The following is a 9687-nucleotide window of genomic DNA, read 5'->3' on the forward strand; positions in this document are numbered from 1 at the left end:
ACAAAGCGGCACCACACACAACCTGATGCAGAAAGTATGAAAGCCACATGCCAGCAAAACCACAGGGACACATCTGGGACACACAAACAACCCCTCTGCTAGCCACCAAGCCACACCTATGTTCTGAAGCGAGCAGACTGCTATAGAGGCGGGCAAATTTTTTGTACCTACCATTTAAGTCAAAAGGAGCTCTAAAGAAGAGCAGTCAGAGAAAGAAATTGGCCCAAGCCTACGTCAGCATCAGATAATAATTTCTGATGATCAGAGTTTTAATTACAAAACTGCTGGGTTTTAAGCTGTTACAGAAAACTGACTTTTCAGTAGCATGCATCACTGGTAAACGGTAGCATCCTGAAACTAGTGGTTACTCTCCAAGCCCTCTTTATTTTTTGCAATGCGCTATCTATTTCATTGCGTGGTTGTAAACAGTGCAGGCTTCGAGACAGGAATCGGCCTTCTGCAGCTTATTTGTACAGCACTCGTCTTAAAAGAACCTTGGTCCTTTAAGGTCTTAATCGCTTTAATACCTGGGGGGGGGGGGCATTACTAGATTAAAATAAATTGTGTCACTTACTTATATATTCACAGGCACATCCTGTACCTTAGATACAGGATCAGCAGATCAGCAGATGTTTCAGAAATACAGGTTAAGTTAGTGTTCCAACCCCACCCCACCCCCCTGAAAAAAAAAAAAAAACAAACAAAAAACAAACAAAAAACCAGAGAGGCAGGGTGATCACTGGTGGAGAAAGAGCAGTCCATTTGGGACATCAGAGGCAGGCGAGACCAGAATGCTGGAAACTGGATTTTTAGCCTATTTCACAGAGCCAGCCTTCTTCCTTCACCACACACACCCTGTGCTTCCACGAACGCTGTCTCCCCAGGAAAGCCTTAGAAAAGCAACCATTCAAGTCAGACCAGACTAGGAAGAGAAAAGAGCGAGACTGACAGGGGACGATACAAACTGCTATGGCAAGCTCATGGGAAGTCGAGCCATTTCTGAACACGTATGCTGGCTAACAGCTCCCACAGCACATGGCCGGTGCTGGTTAGAAGGTCCTGACTTTAAACATCCTCACATTCCCTCACCTGACGAGACTTTGGCAAGTTACTTTTAAGCTCTGGGAAGTGCAAGCCAGAAATTGCTAAAATGCAATGGACAGGCAAGAGAAAAACCTCAGCCTTCAGGGAGGCTTTTTTTGTGTTTCTGAATGGGTTTTTAGTTTCAGGTTTTTTGGTGGGTTTGGTTTTTTTTGTTTGGTTGGTTTTGAGGGGGATGGTGGTAAGGACTGTAAGCAAGACAGTTTCCAGATCTTTATCTCCAGAAAGATTATTGTTAGGAGAGGTTTACTCACATTCAAAGCATATACCATGATTTACCTGTCTTCACACTGTAGAGCGAGGATTATCCTTTGAAAAGCTGTGGAGGGATTACACTCAAATCCTGGCCTGGATTTCTACAGTACTAGGAAACTTCAAGAGCAAAAGTTCCCAGCCATGGTATAAGTTATTTTAACTCCCCACATGCTGGAGGATGGCAATAGCGGATGCATGAATACCAGTTTTAAGACTCTTTGTGTATATGCATATCTGACAGTTTTCACATCGACCGTTTCAGATCCAGTAATTACATGTCAATAAAACTAAGAAGTTTGTCCTAGTTAAGTTTGTGCTGTTTTGGTCCCTGCTGCAATTGTACCATTTCTCACAATACAGACAGCTTTTGCAACTGTTTTCTCAAACCTTCGCACTTAATCCTACATTCACTGAACAAACGCAAGCAGAAAATCCAATCAGGGCAAGCTGTGAAATGCATAATTATTTACTTCCATTCAGTATTTTCTTTCGCTGTTAAGAAACTAATCCATGGGCATGGACGAACTGACAGTGTCCTTTTAACAAGCAGAAAGAAATCAAACTTGTAACGCGGAAAATACTTAAAGCGTAAGCTAAATTTAAGCATTATGCCTGAGTGACTACAGTGTGCGTCAGGACCCTGGGATCCAGCTTTGTGGCTAGCTACATTCTGAAGCTGCTGATCTCTGGCTCAGGGCCCACCTCCTACTTAAAACAGAATACCATATTTGCCTTTCAGCTGTTCCCGTTTGTCATGACCCAATAAACATGGCTAACTCTGCCACAGCAACTGCTGTTAAAGTGCTAAACCCAAGCCACAAGGTGGAAGAAAAATAGATATTGAATATGGTACTTTATGGAACATAAGATGACAATTGTATATTAAAAGAAATTCTGATGCCTGTTTCTTAGAGAAAAGTACTCAGAAGGTTTGGTACTTGGACTACAAATGACTGTGGCCTTAGATGTGATCTCATCATTTGTTTGTGTATGAAGTCTCATCTCTTGGGAGACCACAAAATAGATCAAGGTATTGACCTGAAAGTTTGGCACATGCCTTGGAGAAACCCTGGATGGCTCTGTACTCCGAAAAATCTGTGTATTCTTTCACGCTAAAGGCAGAATAAAGTTTTTTTTTTTTTCCCCTTCCTTCTGAGCTTCCCAGACAGAGGTTTTGGGTCAGCAGACTAATACAAAACAATTGTAAATACCTATTACTAAAGGTATCTTTCTCTCATACGCACAAATGCACACAAACACACAGAGCAGTTGATGGAAAAACCTGCCAACTTCAGTGATACAGAATAAGCCACCATGGACCATACTCCAAGTCCTTATGGTCCTTCTATTGCCTACATGCCTCCAACAACCTGCAGCACGCCCAAGGGAAACACCAGGGACACACTCTCAGTGGCATTCATGCTGTTGGAGTACAGTGGTATATAAGCACTTTGCTCTGCTCAATCTGAAGAGCCCTATCAAAGAGCACTATTTTACAGCTGAGGATAAAGACATGGACTAAAAAGAACTGCTTAGAATGAAAACTGGGAGAAACTTCAGGCGGGATGGGCAGCTTTGTCTCCTGCCTTACTTCTGTCTTCCATAAAGGTACTTTGTAGATAGTAGTAGACTATTATTATCAGTTATTTACAATGGAAGGCATTCTCAGTAAGTCAAAAGTAGGATAATAATTTTAAAGTTATAGACAGGAAAAGAAAAAAAATCTGCTTTAAAGACTATCTAGAGGAAGGCTACAGCTTAGACCAGGAATAAAGCACAAATCACAGCCATACAAGCACGAGCATCTCCTTCTTTACCAAGAAATCGCTGTTCTTTTCTTGACAATTCAATTCAGATCTTTCTCCAGGTATAAACTTCCACTGACAAAAATAAACTAGAAGAAGGGAAAAAACATACACACACACAAGTGTTTCCATGGGGAGAGACATACTTACCACTACACACAGGATCTTGAGCTGACAGTTTTACCACTCCAAGAAGGGCAAGCTTTCTCTTATCATCCAGTAATGACTAGAAGAAAAGTTAATCTCTTCAAATAGCAGTTTTTGCTAAAGCAACACTGCTACTACCTCCTGCCTGACAGGTTTTTCTGGCCACACAAATTATACTATGGATCTGTCCATTTTGCAAAGTCTTGAACTTCGCAAAATTCTCTGAAATTTTTGTCACATCAAGTGCTACTGAATAAAATCAGCTCCTTCTCCAGTAGCAGCATAGGTAATCTCCACACAAACATTGCTTTTCCTGTAATTTACCTTTTATCTTGATTAGTTATGGAGTAGAAGGCAGCTAATTCTGCAGGGCTTGTAGTCACTCTGCATTAAAGATCACACTTCTACAATTAGAGCATATATTCCTATAAACTAACATAGCAGGGACATACCACGGCATTCTGTACCAGTTTTAGTCTCTGAATAGTGCGGATACAGTAATTCACATCCCATAACTTGGATAGCAATGACAAAATACGTGTCCAAAAAGAAAGGATGCAATGTCCAAGCAGAAGCTGACTGGGTCACATCTGAAACAGAATCAGCCAACAGCTTCTAAGGATCTAAAATTACTGCTATTTTCTGAATTACAAGTTAACATACCCCCTCAGAGGAGCTGATGTTACCTCCATCACTTCCACTGCCCATTTGCCTGATCCTCATCACCTTACTTCCTCCAGAAGGACTGCCTGATAGCCTCGCCTCTTCTGTGCATTGCCAATACTTGACATATCACGTAACCCAGCACAAGAAAAGATGGACAGTTAGCTACCGCTGGCATACTAAAAGCCCTTGTACATTTATTTTGGCCTACACAGACACAGGCACCCCTCCCATTTTCAGCCCATGTGCCCATGAAAAGCATAACGATAGCTGATGCTTTATGGTCTCTGCCCTCCCGAGATGTCTGGGGTGGAGAAACTACCCCAACTACTGCAAAGTGTCTCAGACAAGCAGTAATAAAGCCACCAAAAATCACTCCCATCCACTTCTACCAGTGCCCATAGGCAAGGCAGCAACATCTGCTTGTTAGTGGTATATGGGGGAATAAGCTGTCAGCTCACACATTCGTGCCTGTTTATAGCCACTACCAGAGAAAGGCTCATTTGTAAGAATCACCACCAGCCATTGAGAACAATCTTGTGCTAACGTTCACGTTCTACCCCTATGGTTTGGAAAGAACAGGAGACAAGTCTCTTGATCCCACTTGATCTCTTCACCATCCCTTTAATAAATACGATAAGCTTTTCTCCAGAAAAGACAAGGAGGTTAAAGTTTCCATGTAGCAAAAAAAAGAAGATTAAATGATAGCTAAATGCATACAATCACAGATGAATTCAAGAAATAGGACTAATTATTGTAGAGATACAAAATGAGACTTTGCTTTTATTAGCGGTATTGCTAGGTGTCTGAAGAGTTGTGTTATGGTTCTTGTAGATACATGTCATTACACACCTAACGAAGTACTTTAATTGTTTTCTGAATGCTGCTCTATAATATGTACCATGAAAGAATTTTCATAAATCTAACAATTCTATGCGTTATTTGTTCAGGTAATGTTGAATGGCAAGCACATCAGAGAGTTGTTTAACAGCCACCTTGCATTGGTTAAAACATTATGTAAGTCTCAGCATGCTAATTTATGAAGCGTACTGGACTTATCTCCTGGCACAGAGCCTTGTAACTTCATTCCAACTTTACTCTTTTGGAATGAGCTTATTCAGTTTCCAGTGCCAAAACGGGCTTTAACTTTAAACCAAATAAGGCATCAGCTTGCCCGATTTGGACACGACGTTTGACTGTTGCTATTAAAGGGAGCAGAACCCCACTGATGAGTGAATGAGCTGAAAAGAAGAACAACAACTTCCTCACGGTCAGCTTTAAGATTCTCCACCAGAACTTCTACAGGCTGTCAGAACAGAAGGGCAAACTTTTCCACACACAACAGGAAAGCACATCCTCTCAGAAAACACTCAACTCTCATAAAAGTAATTAAGCGTGAAACTTGAGAAGCGCAGCAATTAAGCATGAATTTTGAGAATTGCTTTGCAACTCACTTTTTGGCTAGGAACCATAATTAAAATATTAGCTGACATTACATCAGGCTCCCAAAGAAACCAATAAAGGATAAAAAATTCCTTCCCTAGTCACAACAATAATCTAACCCCTGTAAAATAGGCAAAAGCACGGTAGAAATACTATGACAGAAGCAACACTTCAGGTAACTAATGCACTAATCAGAATCTTAGCAACACAGATGGCAAGTCAATACATGCAAACAAGTTATAGGCATGAGTTTTCAAAACGAAGGTGAACAGTACTTCAGTGCCTTAATGTGACTTAAGCATCTCATTCCATTCAACATGCTCTTTAGATTTTTTGGAAACACCAGTCATTCCTTTATATATGCCCCCAACTCCTCCTTTACATTTTTTAAAAATCAAAAGGAAAACAAGAAAAATCAGTGCACAAATTTCATATAAGATGAAAACTCAAAAAAAACCCAAGCACATCTGTAACTGGTGAAACGAGTTTTTTGAAGTAGAAGATTCCAGTTTCTACTTGCAACTTGTTTAGAAGTTTATGAAACAGTTCTGAAATATACCACTTCAGTAAAAAAATTACTTTTCACTTATTTGCTTGTTGATTTAGATCAGGTCCTTAATGTAGGCTTTAAAAGGCTTTAAGACGCCTACTCCCCACTTGCTAACTAGGAAACTTCTTGGAGAAGGTGAGTAGGCTTGAGTCTTCAGTTTTTGCAGTATTTTCAGAACAAATTTATCATCCTTGAAAGATTAATGAAAGAAGAAAAAAAAAAAAAAGGAAAGAAAAACAAAAACAAAACACAAAAAAACCCCAAACACCAACACAGGACATTCCTGGCTTCCTGACCCTGCAGACAAAATTTCAGAAAATGCTTATCGGTTGCATTTTGAGCCTAAAGAGCAGGGAACAGTACCAGAGCTATATGAAAATGATAACTGAAAGTTTAAAAGGAGAGGACAGTTGAGCCAAATCACTGTTTCATAACAACCACAAAGCTGGGGCAGGCGGGGAAGGGTTGTAGGAATGTCCTTCTGCACCTCACGTGTATTTCCAGCCTAGAAATTTCTAACGCCTGGGAGAGGGCTACAGTACCAGAGCCCCACTCCTCCTTTCTTTGCTCGGTGCACGAGATGAATACCAGAGCTGCCTGTCATACCAGCTAGGAAAAGGAAAGAGGATTTCTCCTTTGCCAGGAAAATCTAAGCGTACTGCTAATTTATCAGACATCCACTAACCAAAAGCTGATACGAAAAGTTCACCAGGATCCAAGTTATTAACCATTCCTGCTCCCTGACTGTGCAATTAGGAAAAACTTCAAACTGTACATAAACAGTCATACCTTACTGCTTTGGGAAATTGTTTTAAAATAAGTAGTATTTATTATAAGATTTTCCATATACCCATGTGTTTTGAAATTGAAAGCAGGCTGTGCATAGGGAATACTCTGGCCTTTCACCTCTGGAGAGCCAGTTTAAGTACATGCTGTTCCACACGTGCAAGTGATTTTCAAGCTCCATTTGGTATCCTAAGCTGTTACTGTCTAAACTTCACAAACAGTGGCCTAGTCCAGTACAGTTTATCATGACAGAGACTAAGCTCTGAAATAGGACAGGAGATTTATGCCTTAGAATACACACTCTGGAGAGGTTTTTTTTGTTTCTGCCTCTACCAGGGTTTATTCTAGTTCTGCAGCCTACAACAGAGCACTCCATGAGTTTACAGAAGGATGAATTGGTGTTAAGCATTTGCTACTTATAACTTATTTTTCAACTCTCAGTCTGCCAAAGCGTCAGGAAAACAACATTGCCTTCCATCAAGGCAGGGACACACTGGAAGAGAAAATAGAAAACCGACATCCAGAATATTCTGACATGAGTTAGGAAGTGTGCCTTTCAGTAATGCCAGAGGAAAATGATGCCGTGCCGTGGGCACAGGGCTTTGATTGTCCAAAGCTAGTGAGGTGGCACAGCATGCAATGATGAATTTGTACACCACGCTACTACTCTGATACCTAATTTGTGCCCCCACCCCCCAAAATCTCAAAAACTTGAGTGATATGACGAAAGTTCACACAGCTTACCCTGCCCCTGGGTGAGTTTAAAAAAAAAAAAGAGTGGTTATACTCTTACAGATTGCATTGAGTAGAAAGATAACGTTTGGCACAAAAATCAAATGAAATACCAATCTAGAGAGCAAGAGCCTGCTTCAAACATTATGGTTAGTCATAGTACAAACCAAAACACTATATTACGGTTCTCAGAAGGCTACTTTATATATAAATTCATAGCACAGCCATTAAATCAAAGGATGTATATCTGCAGGTAAGAAAAGTTGTAACACCAATGGTCTTATAGTATAACAAAACAAGAAAAGCTATTGAAAGTAATTGTTCTCTTGTATGGAAGCTTCAATGGAACAAGAAAAAAAAAACAACTTAAAAAGTCATACATATTTACAAAAATCCATTTTCATAGCTAGAACTACTACGAAATCCAAAATGATGAGGAGAGCTACAGCTAAATACGTAGTTTGAAATCTGTACTGTCATTATCTTAGAAGACTCATCCTACTCGGTTTCATATTGTTTCATTACAATGAATCTTTAATTTCAAGATTTGCTTGCTGTCGCGGTTTAACCCCAGCCAGCAACTAAGCACCACACAGCCGCTCCCTCCCTCCCCCCCGGTGGGATGGGGGAGAGAATCAGAAGAGTAAAAGTGAGAAAACTCACGGGTTGAGATAAAGACAGTTTAATAGGTAAAGCAAAAGCCGCGTGCGCAAGCAAAGCAAAGCAAGGAATTCATTCACTACTTCCCGTCGGCAGGCAGGTGTTCAGCCATCCTCAGGAAAGCAGGGCTCCAACACGTGTAATGGCTACTTGGGAAGACAAACACCATCATGCCCAATGTCCCCCCCTTCCTTCTTCTTCCCCCAGCTTTAGACACTGAGCATGACATCATATGGTATGGCATAGCCCTTTGGCCAGTCTGGGTCAGCTGTCCTGGCTGTGCCCCCTCCCAGCTTCTTGTGTGCCAGGCAGAGCATGGGAAGCTGAAAAGTCCTTGACTGGTGTAAGCACTACTTAGCAACAACTAAAACATGAGTGTGTTATCAACATTATTCTCATCCTAAATCCAAACCACAGCACTATGCCAGCTACTAAGAAGAAAATTAACTCTATCCCAGCTGAAACCAGGACACTTACTTAGAAGCTACTCAGTATGTCTAGCAAAGCCTGCCCTAGGATGATATTCTTACATGTAAGTTGACTTAAAACCAGACAGAGGAAAAGAAAATAGCCTTTACTTTACTGATAGGAATATACCTTTATTAAGTGGATAAAAGGCTCTAGCCTCCATCCAGCTCAGCTGGTCGTCTTGGTCTGGTATGAAAAAACAGAAGGAGATTAAACAAAAAATGTATGCATGCTCTGTCAATGGGTGAAGTACTCTCTTAAAGGCAGTCACTGAAAAGAAACTAGGAAACAGCCTTATGTCACAAGCATCAATTCAGTATTGCCCTTAAAATCATATGGTTTTTTGAGAGTTTTAGGGGAAAAAAAAGTGTCAATAGACTCAAAGCTCAACCTGTGATACATCAATAAAACAGGATCTAGCAAGTGGTGTCTGGAACAACAGCACCTTGGAGAGCAAGTCACCCTTCCCGTAAACCAGGCAGAAAAAAAGAAATCTTTGATCCAGAGCTCGGTATCATGTAAGTATATGACTTCCACTGAAATTAAGAGCACTCACCTGCTTAGAAAAAGGTTAAGCCTGTCCTCCCCCTACATGTATCTGACAAGATTAGAAGGTACCCATGAACGGATCTCAGTGTAATAGAGACATGAACAAACTTTATGGACACTTAAGCAATCCCAAATTATTTTCACCAACTAATAGCTGCCCCTAAATGATCACCCCATTAGCAGGATTTGAAATTAAGGGGATTTCTAAAATAAATAAATAAATAAATGTAAGCCTACCTATTAAGATATAAGCCAATAACTTATCAACAGGAATTTCAAAGAAACCTCCCAAGTGAGCAAGTTATTATAGAAGTATCTGATTTCTGACACTGGAAACTCAAGAGTCTGATCATGGGTTTGACGTGATACGGAAATTCTTATATTTCTGAATCTTTTTCTATTGAAGTGCACTGAAGAATTCACTATCTGAGATAGCCAGTACTCAATGAAAAAGAAAATGCAAATTGCACATGAAGGAACTCTTTAAATGAATACATCTAATATGCTATGTGTTCCCAGCTACAAAAG

The sequence above is a fragment of the Nipponia nippon genome, unplaced genomic scaffold, assembly GCF_047370975.1.
Source record: "Nipponia nippon isolate SJK-2023a ecotype South Korea unplaced genomic scaffold, ASM4737097v1 scaffold_6, whole genome shotgun sequence".
In the NCBI taxonomy this organism is placed as follows: Eukaryota; Metazoa; Chordata; class Aves; order Pelecaniformes; family Threskiornithidae; genus Nipponia; species Nipponia nippon.